This window comes from Epargyreus clarus, unplaced genomic scaffold (genome assembly GCF_041222505.1).
Source record: "Epargyreus clarus isolate Ecla_fem2 unplaced genomic scaffold, WU_Ecla_fem_2.2 ptg000012l, whole genome shotgun sequence".
In the NCBI taxonomy this organism is placed as follows: Eukaryota; Metazoa; Arthropoda; class Insecta; order Lepidoptera; family Hesperiidae; genus Epargyreus; species Epargyreus clarus.
Genome location: NW_027332220.1, coordinates 12,287,918 through 12,307,701, shown reverse-complemented (window position 1 = coordinate 12,307,701; position 19,784 = coordinate 12,287,918). Strand labels below are relative to the sequence as shown.

Below are 19,784 nucleotides of genomic sequence, written 5' to 3'. Positions count from 1 at the left end.
ATCCTTGTCAACACAATCCACAGCGATCGCACGAAACTCACGAGAGTCCATAAAACATAAGCTGGGTAAACAAGTAAGGTAGAATCAGTCCAAAATCGTAAGCAGCACAGAGCATGGAATCTTCTCATCAGTACATAACTACATATTTATTCAACGTTTACATTGGAGTCCACTATTATATAAAATGTATAAATCCACTTTTACACAATGACATTCTATACTAGACACGTTATACGCCCGCTAACTTAAGAGAAAACTTGAGCGAAACTGCTTTGATAGCACACATGCACGTTTTTTATTTTACTTACCTTTAACTACATAGACAAATGTTCTGTAAGGGACAGAGCTATTAGAACAATGTGATAAAAAAAGACAACTAGTGTTTGACCTTGCGTTTCAAGTCTACGCAAACGTAAATATTGACCATGGAATATAGTGACCAATGATTACTTCAGTCAAAACGGGACATCGATTTATTTATGTCAAATACTTTTTACTTGAAAAAATATAGTTAAATACTAAAAAACACGCTTTTATGATAAAATTAACTAAAAAGTAGAAAATAATTTTCAATCTATGAATCATTTAAGGAACAGTAAATAGTATAATTGTGGAAAAAATGTGGGGCGCTTTTTACAAAACTGGTAAATGGAGCACCCCATGTTTTTTTTCATAATTATACTATATACTGTTACTTAATTGACAATGGCAACGGTTCATTTCGGAGACAACGGCACGAAGCATCGGAAAAAGGGACTGTCCCGTTAAAAACGGGACGTATGGTGGCTATCCCATTGATCCGCATGCTTGTCAAAGACAATGAAATAATGGAACAGAAGGTAAAAAATGTCCAAAACTGTCAATAATAGTTTTAGTACGTCGTTTACGTAGAAATGTTATAGTACAGTTTAACTAAATAAATAATTATTAAATAAAAATATAATTTGAAAGAATGTACCTATACAGATGTATCGACTGGTTTAAAATATATGATTTAAAAATAGTTTATATTTATTATTATCAGTTTTATTTTGCACAAGACCATTAATTGCAAAGTTGTGTTAATTTGATAAATGTATTATAATTTTACTGTGGTATTTTTAAGGATTTATTTCCGGCTATACAAAGATTGATTATTAAATTATGTTTAGGTGAAGGAAGAAATACGACCTTAATGATTAAAATATTTATTCAATTAAATAAAATTTTAAAATAACGTATACAACAAACAAACAACAAAACTTAAATCTACTAATTAAAAAAAAACGTAACATGTATTTTTATTGAACATAACATGTATTTTTATAAGAACGTAACATGTATTTTTATAAGAATTTTCACAACAAAAATATACAAAATAATGTTTATCATTACGTCACAACCGGTGGTCAGATGTGGGGCACAGTGGGGTAGTTCATAATTACCTATAAAGAGGGCTAGTAAGATCAGTCTGGGACTGCTTCTCTAGACGCCTAATAGGACGTTGCTTTGCTTCCTGTCCGTGCCAATCGACTCTGATAACCTAATTATTATTTTTTAGCTTTTGGTTGATATTTTAGATAAGTATAAGTATTTTCAATATATTTAACTTTATTGTTATTGTTCTTATTATACTTTATAGATTATATGTATATTTAGTGTTATATTTATTTAAAATCTAACACACACATGCACGCATAACAAAATGATAATTACTGTTTATTTGATTTATTAAATGCCCTCAAACAGATTTAGTTTATTTCTAATTTGACGTTTTGTCGTTTTTTTCAATGCGGGATTATTTTTATGCGCAAAGTGCATACGCACGTCTATGTATGTTTCTATTATAACTTTTATTAGATTTAGACGATGATTTAAAATGGGTGGTTGTCTTTTAGAATGTTCTATGAAACTATTAGAATTGAAAATTTTTGTATGAACAAACATTTCTAAAATACGGTTTCTTAACGCTTCTTTACATTTGCTGTTTGTAATAGTTATTCCATTTTCATTTAGATACGATTTGATGATTGTTTCAGATTTTACACACACCATAAAAAGACTTTCCGAAGAGTAACATAGCCCACCAAAATCTTTTATAGAAATGAGTTTATGGAACCACATTTTCTTGCATGTAAATAGCTCTGTGATACATGTTTCACATTTAAGTTTTTTACACATTTTACGTGCTACCCAACCAGATATATAACCTACTATTTGATTACTGATATCTGCATATTGTTCATTGTGTAGGCTTTCAGCGAGTATTTCTATATTGTTTTGGACAATAGAATCACTGGATGTAGAAATTTCCCTTTCATTATTATATAAATCGTCATCTGCTTGCCTCTCTGAAGAGCGATTTAAATTTAATGTTGCAGACGAGCAGTTAAGAATCGGAAAATATTCCAACGGTATGCAATTCCCGGTGAATCCACTTCGCAGCTCTAAGTGACTAACCAGCTTTTTGTATATACCTTTAAATTGCACAACATTTGGATTATTATTATAACCACCAAGTCGGCGTACACAGCCGAAAAATAGTTCGATGTGGTCCTGGCTGAGGCGATATGAAGCTATATACTTTAATATATCGTTTTCAATAAGTGTTAAATACAAATGTTTGAGGCTTTCGATGCAAATAAGAAATCCCAGGAAGCCTGTCTTGCATTTGCAATCTACGATCGGTTTTTTGGTCAATTTAAGAATTATCCGATTTTTTACGACTCTCTTTGTTTTATAATATATACGCAATGATAAAATATATTTTTTAATATCTTCTAAGAATGCGAACACTTCATTATGATTTTGTTTGCAAATCGGTTTTTTGAAACCTAACGTGTCTCTAGCGCGCGAATTAAGAATATCAAATAAAGTGTTAAATTTATTTATAAATTCTACTGTAGCTTTTGTGTCTTTAAATTTGGATTTTGATACATGCAACTCATCACAAAGAAGTAACGCACTAGCAACACTTTTGCTGAGCAATTGAGTCGCAAGTTTTACTTTCATGATTTCATGTCTAAAATGTATATGTCGTTGCGATAGTTTGTTTGCAAAATTAAGTCCTTGATCTAACTGAAGTTTATTGAGGTTTATTAAAAACTGCCATTTTATTAACTCATCTTGATCGTTAAATATTACTTTCTTAGCTTCAAAGGTATTTCGCACCAATTTAATCATATGGCAAGGATCAAGAAGCACAGCAACGTCTTTATCACTAGATGGGTGTTTAAACGTGGTTTTCAAATTTCGTGCATCATGTAAATTACAACCCAAAATATTAGCGGCTGCTATGTTGGACGTACAACCATCGAAGGTCAAAGCAACGACATCCACTCCCGAATCGTAACATTTAGTTAGACATATTTTAAGCAACTCGGCCCGAGTTTCACCTGTCAAACTATTAACGAAAAAATAACCAACAGGAATTTTCCAAGATTCACTAAGACACACTAGAATTAATACATACGCTTGTGTGGCGATAGAGGTGCTATTTAAACCGCCACCAAAGTCTACGATTCCATCTGTCTTTTTGCCTGTCCAAACTGTTTGCTGTCTCAAAGCCATCTCATCAGCCACCAGGGTGCATAATAGCCTTTTACCCGACTGGTGACTTTTCTTTTTTAATAGTTCAAAGGCTTGATGTGTAAATCCTGGCGAGATAGTAGTATTTTCGTACCATTTTCCAAGAACTCTCGGGTGCGGTAAAGCTGTTTGAAATACACGTCTTACGTATTTGTAAGCTGCAGGAGAGTAAAAATTTAAAGTCAAAGCGAATTTTCGAATTGAAGCAGGATATTTTGCTCGAAAAGATTTTTTAGATTTGTTCTTGTCACGTATTCTTTGAATTAAATCAATCATTTCAGAGTTCAGGTTCAATTCTATTAATTGTTGCTCTGATATAAAGTTTCTTCTTTTTAATATTTTTAGAATATTTTTCATGCTACAAATTTTTTTGTTCAACCTTTTGTTTTGCTGTTTAAGAATAATATTTTTTTTCTGAAGTTTTTTCTTTTCTGTATCAAGCCTACGAACTTGTTTCTTTAGAGCAAATTTTCTGGGAGAATCGAAAATAGAGGCCATATCGGATATATCCATGTCTTCAAGACTGGTAGGAGAGTCATACCGGTGAGACACATTCTCACATTTCTAAAAACAGAAATAAATTATAATATTAAAAATTTAGAAAAACCAGAATGATTGAAAATGGCCGAATCGAGATTAATAAAGATAAATATAAAAGGTGCAACATTAAGTAATATATAGATGTATTAAGAGGATAGCAAAGGATATTATAGTATCGTTCAGAGAGAGTTCTTAACAGTTCTTAATTCTGTGAAATTAAATTGTTCAGAGTTAAGGTCACATAAATACACTGAGCCATAGTTTCATCTATTACGGTTCAAGAGATAGAGCCCTGTGACGAACGGACAGACAGCGAAGTCTTAGTAATAGGGTTCCGTTTTTACCCTTTGTGTACGGAACCCTAAAAAGGAATGAAGATAGATGTTAGACGTTGTCCCTGTAGTCTCGGGACTAGAATATGGCTACGGTTGTAAGAGGCGGCTAGAGCCGGAGCTCGAAGGTTTCCCCCGCCTTAACAAAATAAAAATATTAGACGTACGATGACGCCGACATACATATATGGATTTTACATTTTGCAACAGTTACCTTTAATAAAGGAACGGCCATTTTTTTCAAAAATGCACGACCTTTAGCTGAAGTATATTTACTATCTTCGTCAAAATGCTCCGAACAAATTGTGGTACGTTGCGATGGTACCCAATCATGTTCGTTTCTTTGTTTGCGAACTACTGCAATCCACTTTTGGCGCATTAGTTCATTTGATGGGAATCTAGAACGTTAACAAAATGTACATATTATGAATATGTCGGGCCATACATTTGACAGCTTTGGATTTATTAAATATTTTATTGTAATTGGAATATTTGCGGCTATAATTATTTGATCTCTGATAGATAAACAGAGGTAGATAATTTACTAATTAAGGTAGATTAAGTTAATTTATGTAAAAAATTCAATATTCAATAATAAGCTCAGATAAATCACGTTTCATACGTAACTGGGAATGAGATTTCAGAATTTCCCATATATCGTTTTTATTTTTTAAATTAAACTAAAAAAAGTTATATTTTGAATAAAAACACACTTAATATAAATATTAAGCAGTGGGATATTAAACTATAACATACGACATATGGACATCGTCAGCTTCAATAAAATGTCACTTCTGTTCTGTTGATCTATGACCATACATTTTGCGTCTTTATCACTTTCATTGACAAAAACATACTTTGTCTCTTTCTGGTTACTCACGTAATCATGGCGGATCGAACACGAAAAATAAACAAAATTTAATAATTTCTCTTCACTTACGTGTGATAAGTGATTCCATGAAGCTTGTTTTTTTTTTGGCCGTAATTTGTGCATTTACGCATTGCACAAGAAGGCATCTTGAGGCTTCAAATTCCAAAATAATTACGTTTAACGTGTTCAGTGATATTCGTGTGTATTACTACGCGGCGCGAGAGCGACTGGACTTGGCTGGAGTCGTTTTACGCCAATTGCCGTATTTTGTATGTTTCAAATTTTGCCCGGTTGTGGCGGATCTTTATATTTATAGATCAATGCTTTTACACATATCAAATTGACAATTTCTTCTTTTTTAATTTGACATGTCACTTACATCTATAAAACCAGATACCATTTAAAAGGTGGTTTTGTTATAATTATTATAAATAATTAATTAAATTCAGAAAAATGACGGGATACCCAAAACAAAAGCCAGGTTGTAAAATACTAAGGTAACGATAACTTTACGACAAAAACAGCGAAATACAGAATTACCGACATCCAAAGAGTATAGTAACCTATGTGTGGGGTACACATAGGTTCCCTGACCGACATCGACAGTTTTGAAAACTTGCCATTGACAGTATTCCGCCATATTTAATATTTCAATGAGGAATGCTTATTTTAAATATTTTTAAACAGGAATACTTTAGGTTATCAAAATATATGTGTATTTTTCTTCAATTATACAAATTATTTGTGTTTTTTAGATATAGTGTACATGAGATGGCCGAAAATGAAACATCTCCTTTGGTGTCTTGTTTATCACCCTCTATTCGGGTCTAACCATTTCAAATGTATAAAGATAACTACCAAAATTCGAGTTATTTACGAATTCCTTGGTAAGTTTTAGCCCATATAATCATTTAAAGATAAAAATGTAACCCACGCACTTCATTCTTCAATATCATTCACTCATTCCTTTACACTACAAAAATAGATGTCAAAGATGTCACTTGAATTGAACTACATTTATTGCCACTTTACCTAAAATTAAACAACGCTTTAATTTTAAAACAATATTGCTTCTTTACTCTATTGGTTCCTGTCCATTATATTTAAATTTTAACTACTGTTTTTCAGTCCTTTTCAGATACACCGCTGACCACGCGATGAGTGCAAAGTACTTATTCACTCACAAGTGTATTCACAGTTTGAGCGTGCCGTATACAATTCATTTATTTACTTATTCATTGTTCCAGAAAATTTTAGTGTTAAATTTCACGATACTTCTACGATGTGCGTATATTCGTATTACATTTTAAGTCTGTTTTTCTGTCCTTTTCAGATACAGCGACTGACCGTGCGATGAGTGCAAAGTGCTCACTCACAAGTGTATTCACAGTTTGAGCGTGCCGTAAACAACTCATTAATTTACTCATTCCATTCATTCATTCATTTCATTGTTCCAAAGCATTTTATTGTTAAATTTCACGATACTTCTACGAAGTGCGTATATTCGTATTACATTTTAAAAGACTGTTTTTCTGTCCTTTCCAGTTTTACGGCTGACCGCATGATGAATGCAAAGATGCATTCACTTACAATTATATTCATAGATTGAGCATGTTGTAAAATTTCACGAATTTATAATAAGTGCTTATTATATTCATATGGAAATTATTGCTGAATTACCTTGTAATATCAATGTTTATGCTGCTTCACACTTTACCACAACCCTTTGACATTTGAAATACTGTCTCTTGTAGTAGATAAGATCTGGGTCTAAGTGTTTAGGTATTCAACACACGAAATCCTAAAGTGGTTTTATAAGTGTACGAGACACTTACCAATTTGATATCAATTTATATAATACCTGTGTGGTGTGGGCTGAGCGATATGGATATAAATATTTATTGAAAATAAACCCTATAAATGCTCCATCTCCATAAATTATAATAAATGTTGCAATGTTTTGTTATTTAAACATTAATAAATTAGTAAGTCTGTACTTCCATTACTATGTATGGTATATTTCGCAGTAGAAAAAATAAACAAAAAAGGTAATATTCGGCATTTTGAACAGGACCCACGAAGTAGTTTTCACGAATTCATTGCTGATTCTTTTCTTTCTATAAAATCTGACAAAACTAAAAATAAACTCTGACGACATTCGCTCCTGAGATCGCAAGATCTTTTTGTTTTAACTCTCAACAGTCTGAATAGGATTCGGCGCAATTTCATTTTTTGCTACCTTCGTTCTACAAGTGTGGAGTATGTTCCTACGTACAACGTACTCATATGTCTCCTTGCAACCATTTGAGAAATTGAATTCTGTCTAGCGCATTCTATTTAATCAGACTTGAATATTTTCAGTTTGTTTTAACTAAATTGTTACGGACGAAATAAAGCAAGATTACTATACGACTAAGTTTATTAGACGATAGATGATAGATGATAGTGTAATTAGATACTTAGTTTTGGTTCAAAGATCAAGATTCAAATTTCATAAATCACGACAATTGTATTAATGAAGTGTGAATCTTCAAAATTAACAGAATATAGTGGCAATGGGTCGACTACGTTAGGCAAGGGGCAGACAAATGACAGGGAAGAAAGGTATTCGAGTGTCGGCCACGCTTAGATAAGAAGAGAAGATTGACTGAGGACCTGAAGAAGACATCAGGAAGAGGTTAGGAAGGGGGCACGAGACTAGGCTAAATGACAAAAACTAGGGAAGGCATATTTCCAGCAATAGAGAAACAAAGATTAAAGAATAGGTTATAGTGTTAAAGGCAAGTAGAGCATGGCTATTTTCAGCATTTGAGTTCCAAAGTTTAATAGATGGAAGTGTCTATATTAATTACTAATTATCACTTTTTAACAGTGAAAGGAAAGGTGGATAGAAAATGTACATGTCAATATTTTCAGTGATTATCTCAAAAATGCATGAATACAGTATTAGTCAAACGTGAAAGTCGAAATTAAAAGACCTTGGAGAAGAATATAAACTGAACTGAGCTTAATACTTCAATGTCAAGTTTAAGTGAGGAATAATCCGTTCTTCAAACACGAAGCATATTTTGTTCCACACAGGTATATTCTTCAACTTTTCTGGAAGATTCTATAAAATTGTAGAGCATAACGGTATTAAGCTGAAAAATGTTAGCAGCTTGCGAAATGTATCGCCTTCGAGTTACGAAGACAAAGTGCTCTGAAAATGTTTGAAAAGAGTATTTCAGGAATTATTTTGTTGACGGATATTTTAAAATGAAGAGCTATATAAATACAATTTGATGACCCGTGGAACGGAGTATCTCATATGAGTTTGACACGCAATGTTCTGGGTTCGATGTTCAGCCATTCAGTGATGAGTTTAGATTTTGTTTCGGGCCTAGTGGTCTATCCATGATGCCCATGATACAGGAATAAATCAAATATTTTTTTTTATCTAAATATATATAACTCAAAGGTGGAAGGACATAGTGATCTATCAACGCACAGCCGAAGCCACTGGACGGATTGTGCTGAAATTTAGCATGCAGGTAAATGTTATGACGTAGGCATCCGCTAAGCAAGGATTTTGATCAATTCTACCCCCAAGGGGATAAAACAGGGGATGAAAGTTTGTATAAATCTTCTTAGTTAATAATATTACTTCGTAACGCGAGCGAAGCCGCGGTCAAAAACTCCTTCAAAATAGGTTCTTTACACAGAACTTTTTGAATGTCAATACAACTACCACCACTTCACAAGGTGTTTCGTTATGGACAAGAAGCGGCGAAAGAAACTCCATAACATACATCTTTTAAAAAAATGTTTTTTTACAGTGTTAAACTTAATCTAATGGTACATGTGAAGCTGGAACTACTTCAGACCACACCGTTTTGTCAGTCAAATAATCACTTAGTTTATAGTATAGCATTTTTACATAGCGTTTGTTTAACGACATGTTTGAACTTTTTTTCTGTGAGATTAAAAATGTGGTCGGGTATTTTATTGTAGTAGCGAATACAGTTACCCCTGAAAGATCTAGCCACCTTACATAATGTATGTTTAGGAATTGTTAATTTATTTCTATTTCTAGTATTAAAAAATAGGCTCTGGGTTTGGAAACATTTTCTATTCGTATAAAAAATTCTAAATACATTCTTTGAATTCTCAATAACTACTTTGAAGTTATTGCTACTGCACCCAATTTGAAAAACATAGTGGTGTGTGTCTGTAATTCGAACTCTGCACGCTAACTTAAAAGGACAAATACCAAACCTATCCCTTCTCGAATAACAGTGAATAATAATCCTTTAGATTTTATTCCAGAACTTTGGATTACCCAAACAAATATATTTTTTGACAATACGGGATTAGCTGGTAAGTGTAGATGGTAAGTGGCTACTGCCGCCCATAGACATCTGTAATCAACCCCAGATTAGATATTCCTATCTGACGTCGATCACAGATGAAGACTAAGCTGGAACGCCTCGTAATGTAAAAATGCAAAAGTATGTCTTCGTTACCACACCTTTCAAACTAGAACAGCTACATGAGGTCAAAATAGGTGTGGCGGTGGTATCACCGGAGTCGCACCAGAAAAGGTTCTACCACCTTCAAACAAAAATATTTACTAAGTTGCTACTACTTTGTATTTTAAATAAAAATCCTAACAAGTTTTAGTACTGCACTCAGACAATATCACTGAGAAATAAAAGATAGGTGACCTGATATAACACGGGAGAGGTTTTAGCGAGGCTTTTAAGTACGCGAAAAATTGAAAATCGCATCCCGGGAGACATTCCGTGGTAAATGAACCGGCCTTTATATTTGACACGAAAATTTAAATTTATTTCGGTAACATGTAATGATCTACTTATTACGATTGTTATTATCAGGTAGCGTTGCACAGTGGTAAACAGTGTCTACCATGCACAGGATTCGATTCATAATAATTGTGAAGATAAATGAATATTACAACATAATTTAAAAATACCAAGCATATGCCAGCGATTTTATACGTGTAAAACATTACATAATATTTATAAAATTTAAATCCTAATCTAGCCCCTTATGGTGAAATTGCCAAGAAGGGTAAGAAATAATCAGAAAGTCAAATAAAAAAATTCATAGAAGTTGCTTCAAAATTGGCGGATTTTTAAAGAAACTTTAAAGCATTATATAATCCCCAAAGGGGTGGAATATCAATATTCACCTATTACGATAGGCAGGGGATACCGTAGCCCTATTCTGATCCCGGAATTACAGGGACAACAGACGGAATCATAGTAACGCTATAAGTGTAAAGTGTTTTTGATTTCGCGATAAAGTGAAAGTTGAAGTGAAAAGTCGTACTGAAATGGTAATACGAGGTGAGAGGCTTCACAGGAAGGCTTTTACGCGTAAATGCGGGCATGAAGCGAGCGGACCTGTGAGAGCAAAAGCTCTCTTTACGGCGAATCGAGCTTTTTAGTGCAGCCTGAGTGCAGTTTTCAGGACTTCCAAACTCTTTCACCGTTCATGCATATGTTTAAATATATACACGAATTGAGCACCTCGTTAAATCTATTAAAGTGTGTAGAATTACTTAAGTACTTTATTTTAAATTATACTTTATGTTGTTATTTTGTTGTATAGTAGGTATTATACATTATGATTATTCGTGATAGGCTCCAGGAGCCACCGGGCGCAACGCCAACGCGTGGTCAGTGCGATCCTGCCCAGCTTCCGAGCTTGGCTAGAGAGGAAGAAACGCGTCACTTACCGACTGACACAGGTACTCACCGGACATGGCTGCTTCGGTGAGTACTTGCACAGGATAGGCAGGGAGGCCTCAGCACAGTGCCACCATTGTGGACATGCCCGGGATTCCGCGCAGCACACGTTCGAGGAGTGCCCAGCGTAGCAACCCGAGCGGCAGATCCTGGTGCAGCACATAGGGCCGGACCTCTCCCCGGAGGCTGTTGTTGCGGCGATGGTTTTGTGATAAGCTTTGTGAGGTAACTATATTTCGTATAAATAGATATGCTTTGGTATTTGATTATATACTAAACTGGGATAATTAAAATGGTTATTAAATGAGTGTGTACTAACTGTGTTTCTTTTAAGTGACAGCACAGACATTAGAAGAAGTCGCAGATAACATCTAGTTAATTCTGAAAACGCTGCACTGCAGTTATCTGGCGTAAGGTCAACAAAAATCTTCACGTTTCTTTTTATGTGTGCAAAACGTGTTTGTTAGAGTTTAAACATATCAATAAACTACAATTTAAAAAAAACTTATAGCGACTACAGGCTATTATTGACTTGCCTGCTTTGGGAGAATGTGAGAGTCAATCTTGCTAGCGCATTATAAACTAAACCGATTGCAAACACGTTTGATTAACTTAATTAGAAGGTGGTGGAACCCTATGTGGTTCGACTCCGGCGGCACCACCGCCACACCTATTTCTACCTAATAACAGCAGTGTTAGGCGCTGCTGTGTTCCGGTTTGAAGGGTGTGGTAAGGGAGACAGACTTTTCCGAGGTGTTCCAGCTTAGTCCTCAGGGGTAGCGGCGCATCTGTGGCCGACCTCAGGTAGGAATATCTAATCCTATCTGGGGTTGATTACAGATGTCCATGGGCGGCAGTATCCACTTACCATCAGGTGGACTGCATGCTCGTCTGCTACTCTTATATTATAAAAAAAAAACACTACTAGTGTAATACATTATATTTATAATGACGTCACTAACACACGTACATATTAAATTTAACGTCATTATAAATTTAATATGGCGCACAGTTCACTATGGGGAATAATTATATTTTTGTGTACCCCACGATAATTAATTATAGGTATCAAATTAAAGGTTTAAAACCCTGAATGAATAAAACGCTAAAATAAATTTAATAAAAAGTTTTAAATATACTCTTATCTTTAAAACGAATTTCTTTATCTTATTTTATTTTTTCATTTAAGCTTATTTGGAAAACACTTAATAACTTAAGGACAACATGTGAGAAAAAAATCTTGTATGAGCAAAATATTTTTCTGTACGTTTCCACGTTGTCTGTAACTTCGGCATATAAATTGTAATTAGCAAACGAGTTAATTCTCCATAAATTGTATCACCTCATCAGAAATAGCTGAAGTGGTTAAATTAGCACTTCGAAGGTAGCAAAAGTAATTATTCGCTTCTAACTGTCATGTAGATTAGAAACCTACATGTACCATTAGGTTAAGTTTGTCATTGTAAAAAATCTTTTATTTCTTTAAATGATGTGTGTTATGGAATCTCTTTCTCCACTTATCCATAACGAAACACCTTGTGAAGTGGTGGTAGATGTAATGACATTCAAAAAGTGCTCTGTAAAGAACCTATTTTAAATTAAAAAAAAATATTCGATTTGATTTGATCATACGGACTTTTTACTCTAAGAGGAGACCCGTGCTCAACAGTGGGACAGTAATGAAACAATTTGCTATCGTGAAAGTTAAAATCTCCAATAGAAGTTCCAACAGTCCTTTAAACTTTAACTAAACTTTAAGTTCGCCACCAAAACTCGGTGAAGCTGGAAAGGCCACTAAGACCAACAGTACTTACACATTTAAATAAAGAAGAAAAATAAAGTATATTCTACAAGTGTACCTGTCATGTAGGCCACAGCTTATATTTCCGCGTGAGTTAAACTCCATTTGGCTCGATTGCCGCTCAGAGACGCTTTCTACTAAATTAGCACTTCAAAGGCACGCTCGCATCGCTAAATGTTGCGGTTAGGGGAACTTTTAATTGGCTCGTTCTGATGCATTATTTAAAACTAGCGAGTGTCCGCGAGTTTCGGTAAAGTACACGGCGTTAAATTAAACAGTGACGTCGAATAAGGTGGTCTGGTGGTTGGAAACTCTGCCTGTTTCGCAAACCTTTGGTTTTTTTTTATAATTAGTATGACACTATCACGCAGTCCTGATGGTGAGTGGTTACTAGCGTCTATGGACATCTAATCTACTCCAAATAAGATTAGAGCTCTACCTAAGGTCGCCACAGCTGTGTTGCTACCTCTGACAACTAAGTTGGAATGCCTCGAATAAGTATAGATATATTTATCCAAAGACCTTAAGGGATATCACTTACTGGACCATATAGATTAACACTGCTTTTATTAGGGAGAAACAGGTATCGTAGTAGTGGCTTCGGAGTCGAACCACGGAGGATTTTACCATATTCATAGAACAAATCCTTCGAACCCTACATAGTCCTGCTTTTAATACGTACCTTTAATAAATTTATTATAACTTGTGTGAATGATGAAGACAGACGTGAGGTAACCTACGTGCTTGAGAATTTCGCAAAAACAAGTTCTCAAAAATATGTCTAGCAATATACACTTGGCCAGCGTAGTGAATTGTAATTGGCCATTTACATTTTAATTTTATTTTAATCATCTTATATATAAAATTCTCGTGTCACAGTGTTAGTTACCGTACTCCTCCGAAACGGCTTTACCGATTTTTACCAAATTTTATTTGCATATTCATTCAGTAGGTCTGAGAATCGGCTACTATCTATTTTTCATACCCCTAAGTGATAAGGGTTGTTTTATATGGCAACACAACGTTTGCCGGGTCAGCTAGCATTTATGTATATTTCAATTTTATTTGTTTTTCTTTGTTTAATTAAAATATAATCAGTTCATTATGTTACAAATATCACAATATCATAATAAACCGTGTTTCTTTACGTTTATTCTAATTACCTACTTCCCACCGTTCCCTGCATTGTGGCTACACTGTTCCATTAATTACTTAGAACTTAACACTGTATACACATATTTAAACATACTAATTAGTTTCTAACCGCTTTATATATGTAAGTACATATCATATTATGCCTATGTATGTACATTACAGGCAGTGATAGCCTAGTGGTTAATAAACTCGGCCTCTCGATCGAGGGATCTGACGGTCAAATCCCAGGCACTCATCTCTGATTTTTCAAAGTTATGTGCGTACTAGAAATTAATTATCACTTGCTAAACGGTGAAGGAAAACATCGTGAGGAAACCTGCATACCTGAGAGGCTTATATTAAAAAAAATCTCAAAGATACCTTTATAAGTTATAGTTATTACAAAATGCGTACTTTTCATGAATTATCAAGTTCCTTTAAACACTTGTTTCTTTTTGTAGGAGGTGAAGTGGCTGCAAAATGGAAAAGAGTTCGTTATTTCCGAACAAAGTGTTCCCAAAGTTCCTCCACCCGTAATACGCTTGAAAGCCTTCCCGCGAAGCCTCGCACCTCGAATTACGTATTAGGACTGCTCTTTGAAAGCTTGTATGCACCCAAAGTGCATGGGTAAAAGGTTGTTGAACTTTTAGTAAAGTTCAGTTTAAAATTTAAATATTTGGCTCGGTGAAAAAATTCAGGTATGGTGACTAAGCCATTTGAATTATGTATATGATTAATTTGTCATTCATATAGGGTCCGGCTTCAATTTTTGGCCAAACATACAATACAATACAATACAATACAAACATATCGGTATAACAAACAAGTAAAGCCAAACATATAACTTTAAAACATATATAAATGGTAATTAATTATAATAAGTATTAACATAGCTTTGTCCCTGTAGTCCCGGGACTAGAACAGGGCTACGGTATCCCCTGCCTGCCGTAAGAGGCGACTAAAAGGGGGCTTCCGGGGTTGCGGGCGGCAAGATTGGGAGTTCGAGCCGTCCGCAAGCAACTCCGGGAAGGACGGCGGTATGTGTGGTCGCATGCCGTCGTAAACACCAGACGATGTGGTGAGTCCTGAAGCTCGCCTAGGAGGTGCCCGAAGGGGCTGCGCTCAGAGGACTCCGGTTGCGTTCCATAGGACATCCCGGAGTCCTCTTGGCAACGCTGAGGACGGCCACCGGGAGTGTTTTAGTGCGATAAGAATCCCACATAACCCCGTGTCGCTCCCACGATACTGGATACCTTTTGAAGGTTTCCCTCTCGTAAACAAAAAAAAGGTATTAACATAGCTTATAAGTAATCTGTTACTAACACATATTATGAGACTTTAGTTGCCTGAAATAAAGGAATTTAATTCATCTTTTTTATATAATTTGTAGAACACAGTGTCTATTTAATAATGATAAATAATTATTACATATTATTTGCACTCATTTAGTGTGACACAAACTTCATAATTTTATTTACAAAATCCAATAACATTTTGTTAATAAAAAAATCGTTCGTATACTTTAGGTTTCACTGTGTGACGCATTAAGGTAAAAAAAGACATTTTAAACCGCTTATCTTGAGTATCCGTTACCTAAGAAAATGTCTCAATTCCGCGATAATATTAATCTAAAATCATTAAACTAAATCTAAGGACTAAATGTGAGTTAGCTTATGCCACTAACCTAATTTGCATTTATTACATATTTCTCAGTTCTGGATCATTCAGATTCATTCATTATGTAATAACTAGATCCTTACAATGTTTTAATAAACACTTTATTAAGTAATAAACCGGCATTATAAAAACAAAGTAATACGATAGGTTGAAGGAACGCTGAAAGTAATTTCCCCGCAAAATATTGGAAATAGGCGAGGAATATGAAAGGTGAGGAAGTTTGATTAAGTCGGAACTCCCATCGTCGATAAACAAATCAAAGTTTTCACACGAAGTCATTTGACGCCGCTGCAGCTCCATAATACCACTATATTACGTGCAAATGGATTGGTAATATTATGCAAAATATTTTGAAGGTGGTAGAACTCATTGTGGTTCGACTCCGGCAGCACCACCGCCACACCTATTTCTACCTAATAACAGCAGTGTAAATCGGTTATTTGTTATGGTTTGAAGAGTGTGGTAAGGGAGACATACTTTTCCAAGGCGTTCCAGCTTAGTCCTCAGGGGTAGTGGCGCACCTGTGACCGACTTCTGGTAGGACTAATATCTAATCCTATCTGGGGTTGATTACAGATGTCCATGAGCAGCAGTAGCCACCTACCATCAAGTAGACTGCATGGTCGTCTGCTACTCCTATATTGTAAAAAATATAGTAACAAGTTGCTGTAAAAAACAGAAAGGAATATAGAACTAGCAAACGAGCAGTCCACCTTATGTTAAGAAGTTACTGCCGCTCATGGACATAACAAACCCCAAATTATCAGATTCCAGATAGAGATCGGAAGTATTAGGTTGGACTCTGAATCCGCCATACCTACCTCTGAGAACAAACTTGAAACAGCTTAGATAAATTTGTCTCCCTTACCACATCTCTCTAATGAGAGTATAGATGCACTGAACACTACTGCTATTAAACAGAAATGTGAGTCAAACCTCTTTGGGGTTTTATTTCTCTACCACATTCAAATAAATAAAAATATTTTTGAATACCTACCTCAAATTGTATGCTTTAACTTTCAATATATAAGGATAGTCGATAAAAATGGCTAATTTATGTGAGTACAAAATGTCGACACACAATCATAAGTCACATAATCGACAACTGTTTTGCTAACAATATACTCCTTCACACAAATTCAGTAATATCAGGCAGTAATGATGTACATTTGCAAATAATGACCGTCAAAATTATGAAATCATAACATGTTGCATTTACAATGTTAACAATATCAAAATTATTACCTATTAATGCTATCAATGCACAGAATGCTGACATAACATTCAACATTCAATTCCGGTTAAGTTTGTAAGTATGCAGTAATATTACACTGACCAATACTGAAGTAAATGTTACACTGTACACACAATGATATTATAATAGTTTATATCAATGAGTACCTACATCGCCGCTGTTATTTCGATGTAATTACCATGACCGAATAAAACCATCACACTGAAAATACATTAAGGAATTAAGCGGCGACGCGAATACGTCATTCTATGTTTAAATAAATCCTGGGAGTACAAATTAGGTTAAAGAACTAAACCGAACTAAATTCATCATAATACAATTATCACATTTGACAATAAAAACATAACCTCTACAATGCTAAACATTCTGAAGTCTGAACAACTGTCACAATTGACGTTGCGCACGCGCAGACTACTGACGTCTATGGCAGGTACGAACACAATCTTATAATGGCGTCGTGAATTTACCATTTCTATTTTTAATTACTTAATGGGGAATGTTTCAAATTATTTTAATAGTTATCACAATTAATATTATATTTTTTTACTATGGCTTAAAGACAATCTGGTATAATGTTTGCCTATTCTTCATACTTGTATTTTCGTAATATCTTCCTAGATGGTGTTGGTATGTAAAACGCATATTTAGTTCGTAAGTAGTATAAGAAATCTATCTTGTTAAGTTATAATCAAATATGTTTTATCACTTTATGAAATAAGCTCAAAAATAAGTAGCTACAATTAATTTTAGTAGTTAGTAAGTAATATTGCGTAAGCGCAGCTTATTCGTGTTTATAAAAGGTCTGCTAGATGTCGCTGTACGAATCTTGACGATTTTCTGAATCACGCTGTTGAGATCGTTTACCGAGGAATGACCTCCCCCGGTGTCGGCGAGTTTCGACAAGACCTTACTTCATAGGATCATTTCTATAGTAAGCTCTTCCCGAGACTATCACACCATGTGAGACGTCGCCAGCCGCGATGAGGAGACGTGGCGCGGCGACCTGAGCGTGAGGCGGGCGGTGGCGGTCGCCACCAGCCCTCGATGATCGTTCGCTCCTCTGCTTCAGCGGAGGAGGGTGGGGCGTTGTCGCTATCTGAGTGGCTTTTTAAACTATTAATTTGTACTTTAAAAAAATAAATAAACCGTATGTTATTGAAAATAAGATAAAAAGAAGTTGAAAGTATGTCCACGCAAAACTATGGTTTTTCGATTGGAAGTAGACAAGGAATATAATAAGTTAAATTAATGAACTTTTATTAACTTCAAACTGCCACGTTGAACATCGATAAACAAATCAAAGTTTTTGCTAGTAGCGCTGAAATTAAAACCTACAAAGAAGTCTGGCACGTTTTGTTCCAGATTAGTTATGTTTGTTTCATGTATATAATAAAAACATACTTAAATAAAAGTAAAACTGACAATGTAGATTTATCGCATTTTTTTATTTCGTAACGTATAATTTTCTCTTTATATTGAATACTAACTAATAATAAGTTGAACATTATAAGTATTACAACTACTTAAATTCAAGATAACTACTACCGATGACATTGCGCAAGCGCATATTATTCATGTATTGTGTATGGTACGAGACTACTTTAATTAAGTACTTAATTAATGAGTTTATAGAATAAACGATTTGTTAAATTTAAAATTTAATTATTTATTGATTAGCTTACGTTACAGACAATTATTTCATAATATCACACTAGATGGCGGTTGCTTAACAGTATATAATTTTATAATTAGGTTTGTACTAAGCTTTATTTATATAAAATATCGTTAACACGTGTATTGAATCGTTTTGATTCAACCGTGTTATTCTAGGTATTAATAATATACAATAAAATTTATAATAAATAAATATTCGAAAGACAAGTGAATCACAATGCGCATGCGCATTGTATTCACGTTTACGAAGGGGTCTACTAGATGTCGCTGTGCTAATCTTGTCGATTTTCTGAATCACGCTGTTGAGATCGTTTACCGAGGAATGACCTCCCCCGGTGTCGGCGAGTTGCGACAAGACCTTACTTCATAGGATCATTTCTATAGTAAGCTCTTCCCGAGACTATCACACCATGTGAGACGTCGCCAGCCGCGATGAGGAGACGTGGCGCGGCGCCCTGAGCGTGAGGCGGGCGGTGGCGGTCGCCACCAGCCCTCGATGATCGTTCGTTCCTCCGCTTCGGCGGAGGAGGGTAGGGCGTTGTCGCTTTTTGAGTGGCTTCTTTAAACTCCATAATTCTATTAAAGGTTGTAATAAAAATATGTTTCGTAACCATTGGCGATATTTTATTTCTGTACTATTTTTTGGAATCAATATTTAATTGATTTAATTCCATAACTATCTGTACACTTAACGTTGAATTTTCAATTAAGATTTTTATTTGATTTAAATTACTTAAAGTATAGCTATATATATATTTATGCATGTTATACCTATATTGAAATGAATCTTAAATTCTATCTCTAATTGCTTTCATATTTTTTTCTATATATCTTAAAACTATTTTACTATTTTTTCATTACATACTTACTTTGAAAACAGTTTAACCCCCGTGAAAATAAACTATAATTTAACATAACATAACGTAACATTCTAATATTACCAGGTATACATCTAGGGTACCGCTGTAAAATTGAAAATCCCTTAAGATCTTGGCAGGGAAAGTCGCGTACTGTTTCTTACATTACATATAAAAAACTCGCACACAATATTGATCCTTAAACCGTAATAATTTTATAGGCCATTACAGCTTGTAACTTTTTCAGGGTGGTATAAAATTTGTATGGTCGAACGCGCCAAGTTTAATGGTAACGGAGGTCATAAAGTCGTTTCGCCTGAATAAAC

General features: G+C 34.7%; 1 long non-coding RNA gene and 2 other non-coding genes across 3 annotated transcripts; 2 read left to right on the top strand and 1 right to left on the bottom strand.

Moving 5' to 3' along the window:
- Positions 1-1,171: 1,171 nt before the first annotated feature.
- On the bottom strand, positions 1,172-5,633 carry LOC140746453 (uncharacterized). Its single transcript, XR_012102771.1, has 3 exons — positions 5,380-5,633; positions 4,654-4,837; positions 1,172-4,131 (listed from the first exon to the last, which is right to left on the bottom strand). It is a non-coding gene; the product is annotated as an uncharacterized LOC140746453 (long non-coding RNA).
- Positions 5,634-17,828: 12,195 nt separating this feature from the next.
- LOC140746554 (small nucleolar RNA U3) lies at positions 17,829-18,032 on the top strand. The gene has a single exon (XR_012102783.1). It is a non-coding gene; the product is annotated as a small nucleolar RNA U3 (small nucleolar RNA).
- Positions 18,033-18,954: 922 nt separating this feature from the next.
- Positions 18,955-19,158, top strand: LOC140746553 (small nucleolar RNA U3). The gene has a single exon (XR_012102782.1). It is a non-coding gene; the product is annotated as a small nucleolar RNA U3 (small nucleolar RNA).
- The last annotated feature ends 626 nt before the right edge of the window (positions 19,159-19,784 follow it).